The sequence below is a fragment of the Vanessa cardui genome, chromosome 22 (genome assembly GCF_905220365.1).
Source record: "Vanessa cardui chromosome 22, ilVanCard2.1, whole genome shotgun sequence".
In the NCBI taxonomy this organism is placed as follows: domain Eukaryota; kingdom Metazoa; phylum Arthropoda; class Insecta; order Lepidoptera; family Nymphalidae; genus Vanessa; species Vanessa cardui.
This window is the reverse complement of record NC_061144.1, coordinates 10,808,219-10,829,757: the sequence shown is the minus strand read 5'-3', so window position 1 is coordinate 10,829,757 and position 21,539 is coordinate 10,808,219. Positions and strand designations below refer to the sequence as shown.

The following is a 21,539-nucleotide window of genomic DNA, read 5'->3' as shown; positions in this document are numbered from 1 at the left end:
AAGTACCCTTCATTACCAAATTAAGATAGTTCTATAGCCTTACATTAAATTTGTAGCATAAAGTGGGCGTCGATAATTTCAGTCCCACAATTACAAAGGAGTTCGATATACAGTGAACCACTCAGCATATATTCTACCGCCAAATAGCAATCCAAATCAAACAACAACAACAACAGCCTGTACATTCCCACTGCTGGCCTAAAGGCTCCTCTCCCTTTAAGAAGTTCCCATTGGAACAGCGTGGTGGAATATGTTCCAAATATTCCACCACGCTGTTCCAATGCGGGTTGGTGGAATACACATGTGGCAGAATTTCTATGAAATTTGTCACATGCAGGTTTCCTCACGATGCTTTCCTTCACCGATGAGCACGAGATGAATTATAAAGACAAATTAAGCACATGAATCAGCGCTGCTTGCCTGGATTTGAATCCGCAGTCATCTGTTAAGATGCAAGCGTTCTAACCACTGGGCCATCTCGACTCAAAATAGACTTTATTCTACTAATCTTTTACAAGCACTTTTGAATCATTTTCATCTTATTGCCCAAAATAACAATTGTGCATTGGTTGATGGTTGGTTGGTGTCAGGAAACCTGAATCTTTGTCTACAGTAAAAAAAGTTAGTATTAGTATTAAAGAGTCTTTGTACCTACATACTTAATTTACTAGATATTATAGATATCTCAAGTTTCAAGTATTGGAATGACACGTCACACTTTTATTATATAAATTAATAATTATGATCGTTTTCAAAGAATATTGACTCATAGGCTTCTATTACGTAAATATGAATTATGGAATATTTATTAAGATCTTATATTATCTTTGAAACTTTCGTTGCCTTGGACTTCTTAGGTTGCATGGTTATAGTAGAATGCGCAACCAATCCTGCTCAGACGCAGTGAGTAACGGTTTTTTTAAAAGAATTGTATACTTAGTACTGGCTTCAACAAAGATTTGTACATCCCTACCATCCTATCTCTCTCCTCTACCAAAGGTTGCCTGGAAGAGATCGCTGTTTTAGCGATAAGGCCGCCTATTGTACATTTTTCATTTCTTTGTTTTTGTGTTACTCCTATTATTTTTGTTAATAAATAAGATCCCTTTCCCCATCAGTAAGGTAGGGGAAAACAATAAATGCGTTCATCGAACAAATAAAATAGAAGTTGGTGGTATGTCTTAAGCACTAAATATGCATATGAAATAAAACCGGTAAAATAAATAGCCAATTGTTTGATATGTAAAAACGATTATAGAAAAGGCCCTGATCGACAATTACTGTATGAAAATGCACGTTGAAAACGTGACTTAAGTCAGCGCTTCACTTGGCTAACCGTGCAATATCGTTTTATTGACCAAATAATTGTTTTTGCAAATATAACAAGCACGTCAATCAAACACGGTTCTAAATAAACGCAAAAGCAAGTGTGTATGTTAGACGCATATATTTATCTTGTTCAACTCCTTTAATGAATATAGATAAAAAGATAAGCTAACGGAAATTAGCACTTACTGTTTGCGTATATGAAGCAATAGGTATTCTACCGCCAAACAATAGTAATCAGTATTGTTGTGTTCCTGTTTGAAGGGTGAGTGAGCCAGTGTAACTACAGGCACAAAGGATATACACATCTTAGTTCCCAAGGTTGGTGGCACATTGATGATGTAAGGAATAGTTGATATTTCTTACAGCGTCATTGTCTATGGGTAATGGTGACCACTTACCATCAGGTGGCCCATTTGCTCGTCCGCCATATAACATAAAAAATATATAAACAAAATAATGTTACTGTAAGTTACTCAACAAAATCCCAGACACATATCAAGAAGAACCGTGCATTTGAAAAAGAATTAATTTTGAATTTCGAACAGACAAATTTAAAAGATAGTGTATATCAATATCCGATGCCATTAATACTTTATTAGTTTAATAATCTATAACCGATAACACTTCCTGGTCCACAGGAACTGGGTGTGGATCATTACAAATTATCCGAACACTTAAAAAGTCATTACAGAAATTTTGAGCAACAAAATAGATATATGTTTCGTTTTTTAAAAGGACACGTCACTTAAAAATAATCAACTGGAAAGCGAAGAATTGCTGATAATCACAATAAATAAAAAACAAAAAATCTTTTAATTTTCTATAAACTGTCAAAACTGACACAATATTTAAAAAAGGAATTTTAATTTTTACAAAAAAACAAAAACATCGAATGACGTAATCGTGACAGATTGCTTTTTTAACACGAATCATTACTTTTTTTTTAACCAAGACCTCAAATTTTACAGCCTTGAAATCTGCAGCTAGTCACAAGACCAATGAAATACTAAAAATAATACAGCTCCAATAGACTAGCCAAGCTCGCAAGTTTTTGTAGTATGATTAGACGTACCAAATCAGAAGAATCATATATATGACTTATAATATTATTTACATTCAAAACACTAATCACATTAGCTACTCTTTACGATGTACTAAACAAAAAGTACTATGGATTATATACAGGTGGAGTACCTACCGGAAGCTTAGTCTTGCTTTTTATAGGTAAAGTAAGCAACAAGTTGATGTATCTACCCAATCCGCACAAGGCAAACTTACAGTAAAAAAAAGTATAAAAGTTAAAAAAAAAAGTTTAATCTTTTCGACGTATACATAGCACAGTTTGAGTGGTTCCAAAAACCCCCAATTATCCCATTCCCCCCTATAAAGATACAATTACCCAATTCGGTTTGTTTTATTGTAATTGGAACGGCTTAGACAATTTTCTTCAATCGAAGACCGGCGCCATAGTAATATATGTCTCTTAGTTATCTAAATGACGCATTAGAATTGCATTAAAGCTGAGAGACCAACGCCCTATATGTGCCTATCTAACTACGACGAAGGAAGGTAATGCGTTTTGTTTGCATGTACGCTAATACAATTAATTTTAGGATAAATTGACGTATTGTTTTACACCAAACTTGGATGTTAATTGGTTATTAATTTTATAATTAGAAAAAGCCATCGAATTCCTCTCTTCGATACTTCTCTGATCCTAGATGTTAATTCCGAACTTTGATGATCAATAACTAAGTAATAAATGCGTAACATTTCTAAATGGAAAACATTTTGACTTTGCATTAAAAAGACGTAAGTTCAATAAAAAAACAGACAACATTTAATAATTGATTCTTTTAAAATAAATTATTTTGTCATTCATTATTGCTTTTTAATAATTATAAATAAAATTTTAACAAAAAGAAAAACCGACTTCAAACAAAACACTATTTTAAAACAAATGAATATGCACGAAAAAGTAATAAAAATAATTGCGTATTCAACATATTTTTTAGAGTCTTCCTAAGTTAAATGAAATGAAAAATATTAGACTACTTAAAAGTCGATTAACGATTATATCATGTAGTTATAGTTATTGGTATATTTGGAGCCGGTGTCAGCCACGGTGCCCTTGCCCCAACAATCAAAAGAAAGAAGCGATACGAGCCCCTTGATTGATCCAGTATATTATTGTGTAAAAGGTAATTTGTAAAAAACATATTTGTCAAAGTATTCTCGTATTGTTTTTTGATAGATATACTGTAGGGTTTTATTGGCTGACACCGACTCCAAATATAACAATAATTATAACTACATGATATAATCGTTAATCGACTTTTAAGTAGTCTAATATTTTTCATTTCATTTAACTTAGGAAGACTCTAAAAAATATGTTGAATACGCAATTATTTTTATTACTTTTTCGTGCATATTCATTTGTTTTAAAATAGTGTTTTGTTTGAAGTCGGTTTTTCTTTTTGTTAAAATTTTATTTATTTTTCGATTTTAAGTGAAGCTGATGTTGACTAACTAATTTTTTTTAATATGGATAGATTAAGCGTTCCGTTTATATGAGTCAGAAACTACTTCGAGGACAATTTCAAAGGAAACTTGCGAATAAAGCAAAAATAGACTTTCGAAAATGCGGATTTAATACGTCACGCGGCGTAAACTACAAGGATCCCTCGAAAGAGCTGTAATCGAACTCAGCAAAAAAACTTTGAAAAAGACCAACTATATTTCGTACATCATATGACATCATATCACATACACAAAATTTGATTAAAGATAGTAAGAAATTCTGCCCCATATCGCACCCTAACTGCGAGCCGTATAGGAGTTCCATCACTACATAGTATAAAACAGAGTCGCTTTCTCTGTCCCTATATCTTTAAATCTACGCAACGGATTTTGATGCGGTTTTTTTTAAAAGATAGTGTGATTCAAGGGGAAGGTTTGTGTATATAATACATGAACAATATAGTAAAGAAACACTGATAATTTTAGAAGTTTGCGATGTGATGTCGTAAATAAACAAATTCTGTAGTATATTTAGTATCAGTATTGCACCCGTGCGAAGCCGGGGTGGGTAGCTAGTTGATTATAATATTCGACTATGATAATTACATAAACATAACCACATTACGGAAGGTGACTCAAATATCCAAATAACCTATAAATAAAAGATTCGACCGAGTATCGCTAACGTGCTCCTCAGAATTGTTCCGTTCCCTTGCGTTCCGTTACTTTGTCATGGATCCTGTGCTCAGAACCTTACCAAACTTTCACCAAATTACCCTTGAAGTATATGTTTTATAATAAAAAAAGAATTATCAAAATTGGTTAACGTGATTTTCAGTTATTCACCTATTTGTCGCGCATATATGTAATGCAAATTTAAAACTTATGTCGTTTTCACATGGATACCATCATCAGAAAAAAAAATAAAAAAAATGGGACCCCACGGGAAGCACTACCTTTCAAACAAAAAAAAAATTATCAAAATCGGTCCACCCAGTGAAAAGTTATGAGGTAACAAACATAAAAAAAAAAAAAAAAAAAAAAAAAAAAAAAAAAAAAAAAAATACAGACGAATTGATAACCTCCTCCTTTTGGAAGTCGGTTGAAAATAGGAAGATCGTTTTATAATATAAGTAATGTAACCAGATATACAAGATGGCGGTAGACAGCTGATAAAGTTTTACACAGGTGTTTATTTGTCTACGAAATAAGATACTCAGTAGTTAAGTGTATTATTACATTTTTAACCGACTTCAAAAAAAGGAGGAGGTTCTCAATTCGTCGGGGCCTTTTTTTTTTTTTTTTTTTTATTTTTTATGTATGTTACCGAATTACTCGAAGATGGCTGGGCCGATTTTGATAATTCTTTTTTTGTTTGAAAGGGCATGTTTTACAGGTGGTCCCATTGTCAGGAGAAGAGGATCTGATGATGGGATCCTGGAGAAATCGAGGGAACTCCTCAAATTTTATAGGCAAACCTATAGTGATTTCGGTTTTATTCGAAGTGCCTTGGTCATATGCTCACGAAAAGTGACATTTGATGAAGTGGAACTGATGATGAAGACCACAACTGGTAATCAGAACCTAGTAGTAAGTAACTATTTTACGGGTTTAGTTCTATTTCTTTAAGATAGTCGTCAAGCAATTGATGTTAGTAAACATGCCTATGATGAAGTCTAGCTGATGGTGGACTACCAGGAGAACTCCTCAATGATTAACGGCATTGCATCGGGAAAAAATGGTATTGTCTAATTGGCGATAAGCAGTTAACATTAGGCTATTGTAACTTAGGTAACGCTTAATTTTAGTTGCAGTCCACATCGTATTGAAACGGCGTTCGGTTATGTTTAGAGTCGAAAGCCGAAATGTACTGAGTATAATAAAGTGAATGACAAACACTACCAATTGTAATTATAAATAGCAAAACAACACTGAAAAGCAGTAAATAAATTTTTATAAATAAAAAAAAACCGCCTTCAAAAATGAACTAAAAAGAAAAAAATAATCAGTTACATCCATAACCAATTTACGATTTTTTAATCACCTTTTGAAGTCGGTGCCAACAAAGTAAATAAATTCCTATATTGAAATCATTTAATTTGTATCGATAGTAAGGTTTGTCTAATGGTGTCATCTATACAATAAATAGATTTAGTTTTTGTATGTATGTATTGTGTATTATGTAGGTACCTATATTAGCAATGTAGGCACCGACTTTGAGAGGTGATTAAAAAATCGTAAATTGGTTATGGATGTAACTGATTATTTTTTTCTTTTTAGTTCATTTTTGAAGGCGGTTTTTTTTTTATTTATAAAAATTTATATAATTAACATATTTCAAACTAGCTGTCGCCCTCAGCTTTATTCGCCTTTTAGAAGTCGTTCGCCAAGTTTTAGATAAAAAAGTATTGTATCTCTTTCCTATTTAAAACTCAAAACAGTTTCATTAAATTCGATCAAGCAGTTTGGCCGTGAAATTGCAGATAGACAGACAAAGTGACTACGTCTCTATACGTTAACTATTACTTATATACAATATATTTCTTTCTTTGCGTATATCTTCTTCTAACCCTTAATTAAAGGTAACGGTAATAAATACATCTGGGTTTCAAGTCAATTAAGTTGAGATTGTCAAATTTACATGTCTCGGAAAACACGTGAAGCGTCTCTCAAGAGCTGAGATGACCCAGTGGTTAGAACGCGTGCATCTTAACCGATGATTGCGGGTTGAAACCCAGGCAAGCACCACTATATATATACGTGCTTAATTTGTATTTATAATTCATCTCGTACTTGGCGGTGAAGGAAAACATCGTGAGGAAACCTGCATGTGTCTAATTTCATCGAAATTCTGCCACATATGCATTCCACAAACCCGTATTGGAACAGGTGGAATATGTTCCAAACCCGCACCTTAATTGAAGAAGAGACCTTATCCCAGCAGTGGGAAATTTATGGGCTAAATTTACTTTTTTATGCACTATAATATCTCGAACATAGTTTGCTAATTCTAAAGCATATTTGATGAAATTTGGTATGAAGCAAACTTGAACGCCAAGAAGGACACAGGCAACTTTTTGACACATGAAAACCAAGACCCTAAAACGCGAGATAAACCGCGGACGACTACAAAATAACAGAGATAGCTCAAACAGAATTAAAAGCATTTTATGCACCTATATTTTTTTATCCTGGTAACATTTTACAATTATGTAAATATATTTGATAGTGAAGTTTAAAAGAAATCGTGTCGTTTTCGTTCTTGCATGCAATAAAAATCAAAATTAATGTATATCATAGAGATTAACCAATAGATAGAACACGCATATCACTATCGCTATTCAGTGAGAACTCGAAACTCAACTCAGAACACGATCACGAGCCAGAATTTGATAAGTGATTTGGATAATAAATACATTTAAAGGACTCTCGTATGTATCAACATTGTGTATCAATCGAAATCAGTTATTAATTTTTCACAAGTGAGATATAGGGGGAGACGAGCAAATGGTGATGGTAAGTGATCACCACCATACCACCACCTCATATACAATGGGCTTGTAAGAAATGTTTACCATTCCTTACATCGCCGATGCGTCACCCACTTTAAGAACTAAGATTTTACGTCCCTTGTGCCAGTAGTTACACTGGCTTACTCACCCTTCAAACCGTAGTACAATATTTGTAAGTACTGCTATTTGGCGGTAAAATATCTGATCAGTGGATTGTACCTACCTTTAGGGCACTGTACAAAGCCCTACCGTCAAGTGATGTAATGTAATTGTTATATTTATAAAGCATAATTTAAACAAACACAAATCATGATTTTTTAAACAACGTATTACATGGAGCATATATACGATTTCTTTAATCCAAGAATATTTCAACTTAATTACATACAAGGAACTACAGCAACTGCGTAAACACAATACTTTACGACATAGCATATCGTAAAGCCGTTAAGTGAAAGTAAAATTTTCACGGTATATAAAATGAATAAATTTATTTATTTATTGTTTTTATAACTATTTTATGTTATTACATAAATATGTTTTACATTATGTTAAGAATTTCATAGTTCTATTAATGTAAAGGTGCATGCACACTGTTCTGACTTCAATTAAATATAGGTATGAAAAATATAAAGATGTTCTATTATAGACAAATAATCTATCATTTTTGGTGACGGGATTTTAACGTGAATCCGTCAACTCCCACTGGAGCATCGTTGGGAAAATTGGTCCTTACCTTCTCCTTAAAAAAGGAGAAAGGTCTTAAATTAGCAGTGGGAAAATTTACATGCTGTTACTACTATATTAGGAAATGATCATGACGATAAATCATGTAACGTATGAATGCAGTGTTTAAATGGCATCCGTTACTTCTTGGTAATTCGATACTTGATATTGAATAGAAGAATATAAATCCTTAATTGCCATTCGATTTATTAACATTTCTTGAATTGACTTTCGACGATGTGAAATTACGCAAATTCTTGCTGTAATAAAATAAATTACTACTGTATTGCAAACCAAAAATGTTTGAAAATATTCTGATAGCTTCGCAGTGCATCTCAACAAACGCAAAAACTAACAATGGTCTGGTTTGATGGGTGAGTGAGCCAGGCTATACAAGCACAAGGCATAACACTTTGGTGATGTTAAGGATAGTTTCTAATATTGATAATATTGCATTGTTCGCCTGATATTTTCCAATCAAACAGAATTTATATAATAAGACAGAAGAACATGTTAAATTTGATTACACGAACGTCGCTACATAAAAATATGCAAATAGAAACGATCACTGCCTTCAACAATACAAACATATGATCAAAACTTAATGCATCCAAGTAACTCTTAGGAGCACATTCTCTCTCACATCTGACGGTGGGCTCTGCCTTCCTGGTCTTTTGGTTTAACTTCTCTCTATTTGTTATATTGAAGAAACCAAAAAAAACCAGAAACATTGCAGGAACTAAGATCTTTAATCACATCTGTCGATTTCGTTTTACTAATTTAAAATAAATGAGTATTTTTTTATCTTAACACATTATAAATTCATAATTTTAAAAAGTTGACTTACTTTTTAATAACAACCAAAAAGACCCGTCAAAAAAGTCCGTACATATCAATCTTGTATTGGGTACTAATCGTCACATTATGTGCAGTACTAAATATATATTACTATTGCGTATACCTTCGTCGTTCATCTACGAAATGAATTATTCAAAATATTCATTTCAAATTGACTATTGCATTTCTGATGATCATTTCGCATTCATAGCCAAGTCGGCCAGTGTACAAGCTACTTTAGTAGCTACTAAAATAGTATAATATTATACAAATGCATTTCTGTACTACTTTATAAAATGTTTTTTTGCTAATCATAACACTATGTTATCTTGATGGCTTTCGTAGTTTCAAAACATCGCAGTAATTATGCTCAGACCAGATTGAAGACTAGGACAGCGAAATTGTTTGAAATAGCTTTTAATGATACAGTCGACATGTTTCCGCGAGTCCGTCTGCGAAGTAAGGGAGGGGGTGACTAGTGGTCTTAAAGTGTTATGTACACTCAAACACGTCCGTTCTTGTAACTCTGTAATACCAATGGATATGCAAATCAAATTTATTAATAAATATGAGACAACATCACATACATCACTCTGATCCCAATGTAAGTAGCTAAAACACTTGTGTTATGGAAAATCAGAAGTAATTACGTTATCACAAACACCCAGATCCAAGACAACGTAGAAAACTAACATACATCGACTCGGCCGGGAATCGAACCCGGGACCTCGGAGCGGCGTACCGAGTCAAATAAAAAATACTTTATTGAAATAGACTTACAAGCACATTTGAATCCATACAAAAATTGAAAAATATGTTATTTTGTTACATGTACTGTTTAAACATATATCTTTATTAAAGATCTGTAATTATAATATTACAAACAGACACTCCAGTTTTATTATACGTATAGATAATTACATATTTACATGAGAACAATGACACATGACAATATAGTTCAGTAGATAGAATGTAATTATAGTGGTAAGAGTGAGCGTGCCGAGATGGCCCAGTGGTTAGAACACGTGCAGGTTCAAAACTAAATTTCATGTATCTAATTTTTGTTCATAACTTCTCTCTTGATCAGCGATATAGACCTGCATTTATCTAAATTAAATAAAATAAAATGTGGCAAATTACATGGGTATCCATTTCACAAAAGAGCAGCATATTGGAATAAGCTCCAATCCTTATCGAAGTAAAAGCCCAGCAATGGGACAGACAGGTCTCTTACTACACATTATATAGTATTTGTTTTTATAGATTACAGTAATAACTTAACATTTGTGCATCTCTATATAATATAAAAAAAGTGCTAGTCCCATATGTAAACTAAGACATAGACTAACATCTTACAAACAACGCAAGATTTTAATACTTTTTTTATTAATAGAACGATTCAAGAGAATTCTCTATATGTATATTATATTAAGCAACAATATATTTTATGTTTCTTTTTCAATCTTAAAGTTTTATTGTAAGTATGTAATATAATATAATACCTGCATATGGTGAAAACGTTCGATTAGAGAGAGAATCTAAAGCTTAACTGAACTTAGTTACAATGGCAATAATAAGGTTTGTATCTATAATGAGACACAGTTATTATTCACTTAGGCTCTTAAAGAATTTAAATCTCATGACAAAACATTAATAAGTAAGGCATATTACTCAATACAAAACTATATCTAAATAAACCGTAGATTTAGTATATTTTGATTTCTTAGCAAGACATATGTATAAACATTTAATTTATAGTTTACTAACATATTCTGTATTTAAAATAGTGGAAAAGAGTAACTATGTAACTTCTTGCCCGTTCGTCGTCAAAATCTATTTTCCGGACCTTTTAAAATCATTACGTTTAATACAACTATGTTAGATGACGTTTCGAAAGTGTTTTTATGAGCCCACTTAAATAAAGAATATTTTGATTTATAATTGTAAAATCAAAAATCAAAAGGCCAAACGTAAACTAATTGTAAGAGGTCACCTCCGCCCATAGACATTATCGCTAATAAATACCATCTCGTAACCTTACACCGTCAATGCGCCGTAAACCATGGAATGTTATGACCCTTTTGCCTATAATTGCCTTCTTGATTTATGCATAATTTAATGATTTGAACCACTTCGCCCTATCTAACTCTTCGATACTCTATGAATTTCGTTCCGTGTTTCATATTCAATTCACTCATTCACTCCCTTTTAAGAGAAAGTTTTGGAACATATTCCACCACGCTATCCCAATGCGGTTTGGTGGAATACAAATGCGGCAGAACTTTTATGAAATTAGACACATGCAAGTTTTCTCGTGATTTTTTACTGAGCACGAGATGACTTACAAACACAAATTAAGCACATGAATATTCATTGTTGCTTGCCTGGGTTTGAACCCGCAATCATCGGTTAAGGTACACGCGTTCCAACTGGGCCATCGTTTAATATCGCGTGACGTCATTTCTATTGGATTATACGATTAAAATTTTAAGTCTCAGCTATGTCGAGAACATTAGCCGTAATCAAACCGCTGCCAGCGAAGATAGATGTTCGTTTCATTACGACGTACATTTATTGAAAGTTATCGGCGCCATGTCGATGTCCACGCCGCCTCTACAACTTCATTAACTCTTCCTTATGACTCCGTAATGATTTATTACAAGATCTAAGACTAGTAAGTGTGGGTTAAGTTTTATGAGTAAGTGATTTAATCCGATAAAATATAGAGGATTTCGGTTTTGAGAATGGAAACTTAATTTAGGAGGATTAACATAATGTACTTTGTCTTTTATGGATACAACGTTTTTCGTGTAACGTTTGAGTGTAACATCTCTGATGTAAAAGGCTTTAATTCTGTAAAGTATATATATTATTGATTTAGTTTGATCAGAACTATTATTATTAATTTATATAAAATGTTGTTCTATGTTTCATAGTCATACTAATTTCATTACTTATGTCTTAATATTATTTTAAGCCTGTGTCATTAATTCAATGTATGGCTACCGTTACAAATATCGCATATCCACTTGACCATATTGACTAAGATAGGCTTTGTCCTTTGATAGACCAAAACGTCTTAAAATATTTACCATTGTTGAGCAGATATCACCTTTTATCGATAAAGCTTGTATCTCGTTCATCACCTGCTGCAATGAGGGGTTTGTTAAGTGGTCAGATGCTTTTTCGATTAAGCATTTAAAGTACTAAATAAATGACGACCCCCCAGTCGAGTAGTGGGTACACTGTTTCCATGCGTCTGCTCTGAATTCCCGAGTTCGTTTCCCAGCCGAGTCAATGTAGAAAAAGTTCATCAGTTTTTTATGTCATCTTTGGTGTTTGTTGGACCGTCGTTACTGCTAATTCTCCAAAACACAAGTGCTTTAGCTACTTCATTGGGATCCGAGTAATGTACGTGATGTTGTCCAATATTTATTTATTCAAATAATCGGCTACCTCGCACTGAAATTGATTATTTCTAAGTTCAATTATACAAGCTGTCCAGCGTCGGATTAATTTTGATTAAATCAAAATACCCGTTGATTGCATCAGGGTAACCTTCAAACAATTTGTAGAGAGCTATATCAAAGGTGTCGTTGCGTAGATATTGTGTAACGACAAACAGTCATGGTAATTATTGGCAATATTGAATAAATTAAATACAGTATATCCATTGATTTACTTGCCTCTGAAACGCTTCGAACGCAGTTAGTTCAGTAAGACTAGTGACTTATCGTAGGGTGACGAATAGTTCTATTTGTTCAGGACAAGTCCTGTTAAGTATTTTCACATATAAGTAATTCTAAATATAAATAAATAAATATTGAACAACCTCACATACATAAGTCTGGTCCCAATGTAAGTAGCAAAAGCATTTTTGTTATCAAAAATCAGAAGTAACAACGATACCACAAACACTCATATCCATAACAACATAGAAAACTAATGAAATTTTATCACGACCAAACCGCTGAACCGAATTTGATCAAATTTGGTGACAACTTGAACTCCAAAAAAGGATATAGGCTACTTTTTTGTGTGACTCATGACAACAAACACCCTAAAAGGCGAACAAAGCCGCGGGCGAATACTAGTGTTAAATATTGCAAAGAAAATCATCACTCATGAACTCATCGACTTTACATAAAATACAAATGTACATATTTATCTCACACTCAAATTAAGACATTTATGCGTATACGCACTTTCACACACACACACACACACACACACACACAAATATAATACGACACGTGTCCAAAGTTACAATTTACTCTATAATGTATTTTTCGTTAACACATCCGTGCCCATTCACACTACTCTACTGTATAAACAATTTGAACAAACTTTGGCCAAATGTTTCCTCAAACATTTCACCAAACGCTCTAATGTCACATGTTTTTTTTACTTCGTTAGTTTGTTAGCCGAGTCGGTATAGTATTGTTTATTTTAGAAAACAGACCTGACAAAGTGGATCTTGGTTAATGTAAATATACATTTTTCTGATTAAATATAAAAATGTGGCCTTTTGAAATACATTTTTTACTTCGAGTGTATTCATCGGAATCATGTGGAATGTATCGCGTACCAAGAAATTTACGGAATGAAGAAATTTTATAAACATACTTCCTGAATTGAAATATAAAATTAAAATAGCTGTGACGATAATGGCAATCATATTTATATCTGGTAAGAAAGCATTCAAGAAAACCCTTTTAAATCTCTAATTAAATGTATTGAAGTAGATTTCAAAATGAAAACTCTTCAAATAAAATAAGCCTTAACTCTTTACCCACCAAATAACATACAATAACAATATACGATATATGTGTGGTAATAACGTGTGTAGTACAATAATTTATATCACCAATAATTTTATCCGGGCTGTTATATTAGTTATATTATAGTGTACATAATTTGAGCAAGCGGTTTATGATTTCAAAATAATATTAAAAAATCCAGCCAAGTGTGAGTAGTCCAGTAGTCCCTTAAACATTTATTTAATTCTATCTTTTGTTGTCATAGCGGCAATAGAAATACATCATCAGTGAAAATTAATACGTAACTATGTTTAACTATAACTTTTCGTGACGTATAGTCTGGTGAAAGGTCAGACGGACGAAAAGCAGAGTCTTAGTCTTAAGGCCCTTTGGGCTCGGAGCCCTAAAGTTTCGTTCGCCATCTCTTCTTAGTTAGACGTTAATTTGACAATCAATGAGAATCACTAAAATATTTAATGAAGGATTTGTTTTGACTTTTCAACTTACAAAATTAATACAAAAAAAATTCTGCTCATAGTTTAGCACGCAATATTGTCGCACCTACTTGAGCATTTTATTGTTTCTAATTTAGCCTATATACCCTTGTAAACTACCCATAAGAGCAATACGACCGCTGAACTAAGTATTACTGTAAAGTAACAACCTGTACAGTACTCGATGCAGAATGAATGGCCTGTCTGATATGAATTATTGCAGAAATTAAACACATATATATTATATGAGTTATTCCAGACATGAACCTGTAGCTTTCGGTAAAGATTCTCGTGTTTTAACTACTGGTCTTCGATTAATATATGACTTATTAATAAAAATAAATGCAATTGTTGTTATCCCGGTCTAATCGCACAAAGGGTTAAAAAAATTCTTCCATGATCACTGCAACAAAATTATCATTTTAACATCAACAGATGGACATTTATGGTCCACTGCCATTAAAGCTACCATTCGTTTTGCTTATGTATAGTAGAATTGTCTAAGAGGGGTTAGAAGCTACCATTGGCATTGAAGTGGTCTTCAATAATCAGAGAACGGCAATTTAAGGCACTACAGTTAAAATGTATGAACAAAAAAAGGGAAGGATTAATTTTTTTAAATATACTATTTCGTAGTTACATTCCATTCCAATTTGAAATCCAATGCTGGCCAGCATTGTCGAAAAATTTCAATAGTAAAACCTTTTTTAAGCGTAATAACTCAAATTTAACCCGTTCTGTTTTTGAAATATCCATACAGCCTTTGTTTGCATTAACACAATGACTGTTCTTTACGATCGCTTATATTTTTTATTTTTTTATACTGAGCACTCCAAAGTGTGCCAAGTGATACTTTCCGGGTTCACTTGTCTGACGGATTGATTTGGTATTGTTTAAATTATGTAACACTTCCAACCGCCCGCGGCGTTTCTTGTAAAGATTTTATTTTAATCTGTGAAACATAGACGCATATGTAGATAAAAAAAAATAATTAAATTTTTTTTTTTTTTTACGAAAATTATTTCCACTCTTTGTCACTTTATGATATATCTTGTCGATTTTTTCCATAAATTCTACATTCATTGATAGCCTCACATTTCTTTTCTTAGAAAATGCTGAATCAAAAATGTCCGTCAAAAACTTGCTTGAACAACATACATATTGGTTATTATTTAGAATAGATAGATATAATAAACAAACAGCATTAAACCCTCACACAACAATGCAGTCCATCACCCAGAAATGGGCTGTTACTTTAAGTATAAATCATTCATTAATCCATCTAAACTGTAAACGTCTTCAAATAACTATTAAAGATATATAAAGAATAAAAATGCCATTTATTGGTCCCGCTAAATAATTAAATCCCAAACCCAATTTTAGAAAACCGAAATTATAAATGTAAAAATTATACAAAATATTACAAAACACAATCAAAAAAGAACTGCTCAAAAAGAAACACCAAAATAATAATTGTGTATATTTCCAATAATAAATAATATTTAATTTTGAAATTACAAAATATACATTTTTTACATTAAAAAGTAACTTAACATATACAGATCAAAGTAAGCAAACGAATCACGAACAGGGAAATAATAACAGCGCTAACAGAATTCCCCACATTTGCTGATATCTTAATTAATAATGAACCAGTCCTATCAACAAAGCGTTAAATTGATCAATGCATCAACAAAAAAACAACGATTAATAAATATACAACGCAACATTTTTCCAGAGCAGCAGGATCTAAATCTTTAAATCTAGATATAACAGGTTATATGTTTTGCTCTGGTAGATTGCTATCTGACCTAGCCCTCATGGGCGAAGTAATAACACAATGGATATATTTTCCTACGTAATAATAACAATTATTATCAGACGTTACTATGTATAACTTAAAATTACTATTTCCGTTTTAAAAGGGTGAAAATTATTAAATAAAGTTATAAAACTTGAAATGTTAAATTTGATTGAAGTACCAGCATTACTTTGATACGCTTTAAGTAAGTGAAATTAAGTAATTGTTTTGAAATTATGGTTTTTATAAGATTATTAGATGTTATAAAATTAATAAAAACCGTTTACGGAGTCAGGGTCCACTCTATAAAGACCGATGTTGCCGATAATCTTTCTAAATAGTACGCCATTTATGGGAATTATTTTAATAATTATCTTTTTTGAAGTATTATAACTTGTGCATGCTTTCTATCATATTATTTATTTCATATAAAATTATTTTAATGTACATTTCATTGCTAGGTAGCATCAAAATTTTAATATTTGGAATTAAATAATATTGTATTTCGTTTTAAATCATTTTAGAAATAAAACCTTTTTTTCTGATTTTTATAACGCTAAGGTATAGGACTTTGTTAGATAATTGAAAAGTCATTACCACTATTTATAATAACATTCTCATTATTATCATAATAATGGCAAATCTTATCGCTTTTGTAAATCAATCAAAAGCGTTAGATTCTCGATTAGAGTCATCTTTATCTTAATTGAATGATAAAAGGTGTTTACATTGATAAGATAACATTTTGCAAGGATTATTCAAATACCAAGGTCTGGGCCGAATCATTATACAACAACAAAAAGAAACCACAAATGAATACTAATAAATATTCAAGTTATGGCATAAAGTGCTGTTTATGAATATAAATCTTCATAAATATATCTAAATTACTAGGAATAGATAACGGAACGTGACGTTAAAGGAATCCCTCATCAGACGAAGAGCATTAAATCTTGTGTAGTATTAAAATAATGACTCAAGTATCAAAGTTATCACAGAATTCCCATAATCATTTAACGAGCTAGATAATACAAACACAAACGAAACGCGGTCCGAAGAAGTTCAAGTACAGTCAAACAAACGTTTACTACATGAAGCTAAAATATACATTTCGAGCTAAACTCGTAAAACTTAACAACCGCCATTAACACGTTTACTGCCCTTTAATTAGAAATTGATAAACTTGTAAATAAAACTGGCTCTGATGAAAGTGCTATTGATGCTAATGCTTCAAAACAAAAAGACGCACCGCCACACAATGGGACCATTCAAAGCGTTGCAAGAATCGTTTCAAAATCACTTACCATGCATCACAGCATCTGCACGAGCTGGACCAGAGAACAATTCACTTACAGAACACGTAACACAAATTATATGTATGAATTAGAAATGTTCACTGTGCTAGAATGCACCCTAGTGGGACACCCGAAATTATTTTTATTCGTTATTCGATCGCGTGCGCGTTTCGACCGGCGCGTGGCGCTCAATAGCTGCCTGCTTTCAACTGAACTATCAGTGACTGACTGACGGTGCGCCGGCGTCTCTCCTTGTTGTTTACTATACCCCATGTGCAACGCTGTCGAACGCTTAAACAAAATCCGAGCTTACCGCCTAATCTTTTAGATTCATTTTACATTGTAAATGGTTTTTGGATGCTTATCTGTGTTAGTAAGTCGGACACATGTATTCGTCGTTTAGTATGAATGAAAAATAAACTCTACGCATAGAGCTTTCTGATGGTCGCCGGCCATTTATATTGTAACCTTAATTAATGTTTTCAACCACTTGATATGTTAGCGTCAGTCCTCTTAAATGTTTGTATCTGTTAACAAATGTGTATCATTGTTTATATTTATTTATATTTATACTAAAAAAAATCTTAACATAAATAATGACAGTGTCAATATTACATTACAAATCGGTGGTAGTAAAGATACTATCGCTTCTTAAATAAAATCCTATAAAATGACCTTTCAAAAGTTTATATAAAAGCCTATTTGTAACAAATATCTTTTGATTTTGTTCGAATCTATTACAACACTAAACACTTGCATTTTTTATTATATAAATAGACGGACGTACAAATAAGCTACCTGATAGTAAATGATCACCAACACCCATTAATATTGGCGTTACAAGATATATTAACTCTTCGTTACATCGCCTATGCACCACCAACCTTGGGAACTTAGATGTTATATCTCTTGAGCCTCTAGTTACACTACCTTACCTTTCAAACCAGAACACCAAAATACTAAGCATTGAAGTTTGCATTTGCAATATCTAATGCCTCGGCGATACCTACCCGAATGGTATAATGGTATTGCAAAAAGCCATAGCGCCAAAGATTAAATTTGCCAGATCTGTATATGACATGTCTATATTAAAAATATGACGTTTTCGAAATAATTATTAGTGATGACTTACAGGAAATTTTTAAATAGATGCATGATTGGTGTTTGAAGTTATTATTGTACCAAATTGATGCTAATTTAATTTACTTTGGATTTTCCTGCTCGCGTAGAAATATCTTCGATCGAAGTATGTCTATATTTACGTTTGGATATAGTTATATCTCTGGGAATATTTTGTTATTGTTTTACAAAAAACAAATATCACAACACTTATAAAAATATAATTTTAGTGCAGAAATGAAATTTGCACAATCTTGATATTTTACGATATTTTATCGAATTTATTTTTGTTTCAGAAAATTTTATACTCTTTTCAAAAACTGTCAACAACAACAACAACAACAGCCTGTAAATTCCCACTGCTGGGCTAAAGGCCTCCTCTCCCTTTGAGGAGAAGGTTTGGAACATATTCCACCACGCTGTTCTAATGCGGGTTGGTGGAATACACATGTGGCAAAATTTCTATGAAATTTGTCACATGCAGGTTTCCTCATGATGTTTTCCTTCACCGCTGAGCACGAGATGAATTATAAAGACAAATTAAGCACATGAATCAGCGGTGCTTGCCTGGGTTTGAACCCGCAATCATCGGTTAAGATGCACGCGTTCAAACCACTGGGCCATCTCGACTAAAAAACTGTCGTAAAGAAGAAATAAAAACAAAATATATTACAAGTCAATTAAAAATTCAGAAAATTTGGACTTTGTATGAACCGTTTAATTTTATCATTTTCCTTGTAATCATTTCAAAGGTTATTGATCTTTGAAAGAGCGATAAGTTCATTATTTTTTTTTATTTTAAATTCAAAGTTGTGCAACGAATAGGAAATAATAACATCACATTACATTCGACCTCAATCGTTTACCGTTTTATGTATGACCTAATCATTAAGAGCTTAGACGAGATGAAATCATGACTCAATGATTTATTGGAATCAAATATCGACTTTAAATTTAACGGGACAGAATCCAAAATTATTTGGACTTTTGACCCTTTAACATATGGAAGAATGCACATTGATTTCCATGTATTATATCTGTCGCGTGCGTTTCCTGGAACGTATTAAAACGAGCTGTATCATATGTGATTAGAGTTCGTTTTTCATTGGCAGATTTGAAAGACTTAAGTCATATTGTGTTATAATTTTTTTTAGGAATGAACTTGTCGCTACACATTGTTGGATTTGAATAGGCATAATGAGAAGCGCCGTATAATTGTTCCTTTCAAGGTTGCCCTTAATATAAATTTAAATAGGGTTAAAATTTGACCGTTTTGAATAGTATATGTATTTTCCTACCCCAGATATAACTGCGGTGCTATATTGCACACCTCGAATGCAAAGCGGGATACAACTCGACATATTTTTTTTTAATTTATGCAACAACTACAAATCTGAATGACATTAATTAATGCATAAGTGATTTATATGTACTGCAACTGTAACTCATATATATTTAGCTTATTATATAATAGTGAAAAACTTAATTATTATTTATTATTATTTTAAGGATTAACTATATTTCAAGTTAAAAAGGAAGTAAGTTTTTTTTTTTGTTTAAGAATCTGACAATAATAACACAAAACAATTAATTTGAGAACTCAAATAAAATTATTGTTATTTGGAATGAAGTTTTATTAAATTATATATATTTTTTTACATTATTGCAGTTTTTTTATGCTAGATATAGGTAGGCACACGGTCTAATGTAAAATTCAATATGTGATAAACATATCATACACATTGGTGCTGTAAAAAATAATCATTCCTTACATCGTAATGCACCACCAACGTAGGGAACTAAGATGGCAAGGACACAACAGTATTAAAAATTCTGCTCGGGTGGTACCTTCCACAAATAATTACCAAATTTCTATCAAAACACCAATTTTACTTTAAAGCATTTTATTTCATTACCATTTTACACAGACATGTGACCATCGCTCGGGTTACCACGTACCATTAATCACCCCTACTTAACACCGAACGAGTTCTAACTTACATTGAAGTAATCATGATCTAACAAATTTGATTAGAAGCTCAATGGAACAATTGGGAAAACCGTTGAAACATCGGCATTACTGAATTACGGCTAATTATTTCAACCGGTGGAATTGTCTGTTGTATTATAGAGCGAATACGTATACCTGCCATGCGTGTTATTTTTTTTATGCTATTGGTTGGCGGACAAGCATATGAGCGACCTGATGGTAAGTGGTCACCACCGCCCATAGATAATGGAGCTGTAAGAAATATTAACCATTCCTTTGATCGCCATTGCGCCACATGGGATGATATCTCCCTTGTGCCTATATGGTAGTTACACTGGCTCACTCAAATTATACAGAAATCCAAATTAACAACATTATTATGCAATGCTTGCCCGGATTTGAAACCGCAATCTGCAGCCGCGCGGTGGAGATTCGAGCCTTCTGAACTCTAGGTCGTTTCGGCTCATGTGTAATTTATCTTTCGCATGTGTAGAATGACAATGTGATATATGTATCATCACATATTCACATAAAAGCTTTTATGGAATTAGCTTCATACGTTCTCCTCAATTTTTTCCTATTTACTCTAGTACTTAACATTTTTATTAGCGGTCACGAATAACTATATTTTTTGTAAGATTTAGACTCTGCTCGGTCTTCAAGGAAAAGTGTTTGACATTACTTAATAATAAATTAAAACAATATATAAATTCGTTATATATAATTTTTTTTTTCAAAAAAATTATAATTAATATTATACAATACACATTTTATAATTAGAATATAATTATATTTACAAGAATTGGTCATTTACTACTACATAAAAAAAAATTGATTTTAACTCAATAATTGTATTTATACATTTAAAGCTTTTCTTATTTTACCTATTATAGATGTCGTTCCGGGAAAAAAGTAATTTCTAATAAAAAAACATCAAAGTCATCATTATAAGAGCTACACGAAGCGAAGTTACTGCATACTATACTATAATATAGTATAATATATAATTTAAGACAACATTATGCATACTATACTTTATACTGAGCTGAGATGGCCCAGTGGTTAGAACGCGTGCATCTTAATAGATGATTGCGAGTTCAAAGTTTCAAACCCAGGCAAGCACCACTGTATATATGTGCTTAATTTGTGTTTAAAA

At 32.3% G+C, this 21,539-nt stretch overlaps 1 protein-coding gene across 1 annotated transcript in view; it reads right to left on the bottom strand.

The window, feature by feature from the left end:
- The window catches only part of LOC124539292 (facilitated trehalose transporter Tret1-like), a 105,651-nt gene extending 88,162 nt beyond the window's left edge, over nucleotides 1-17,489 (bottom strand). Inside the window, exon 1 of the mRNA XM_047116629.1 lies at nucleotides 17,284-17,489. The gene's annotated coding sequence lies outside the window, so the exon portion shown is untranslated. The remainder of the gene's footprint in view (nucleotides 1-17,283) is intronic.
- Between the last annotated feature and the right edge of the window lie 4,050 nt (nucleotides 17,490-21,539).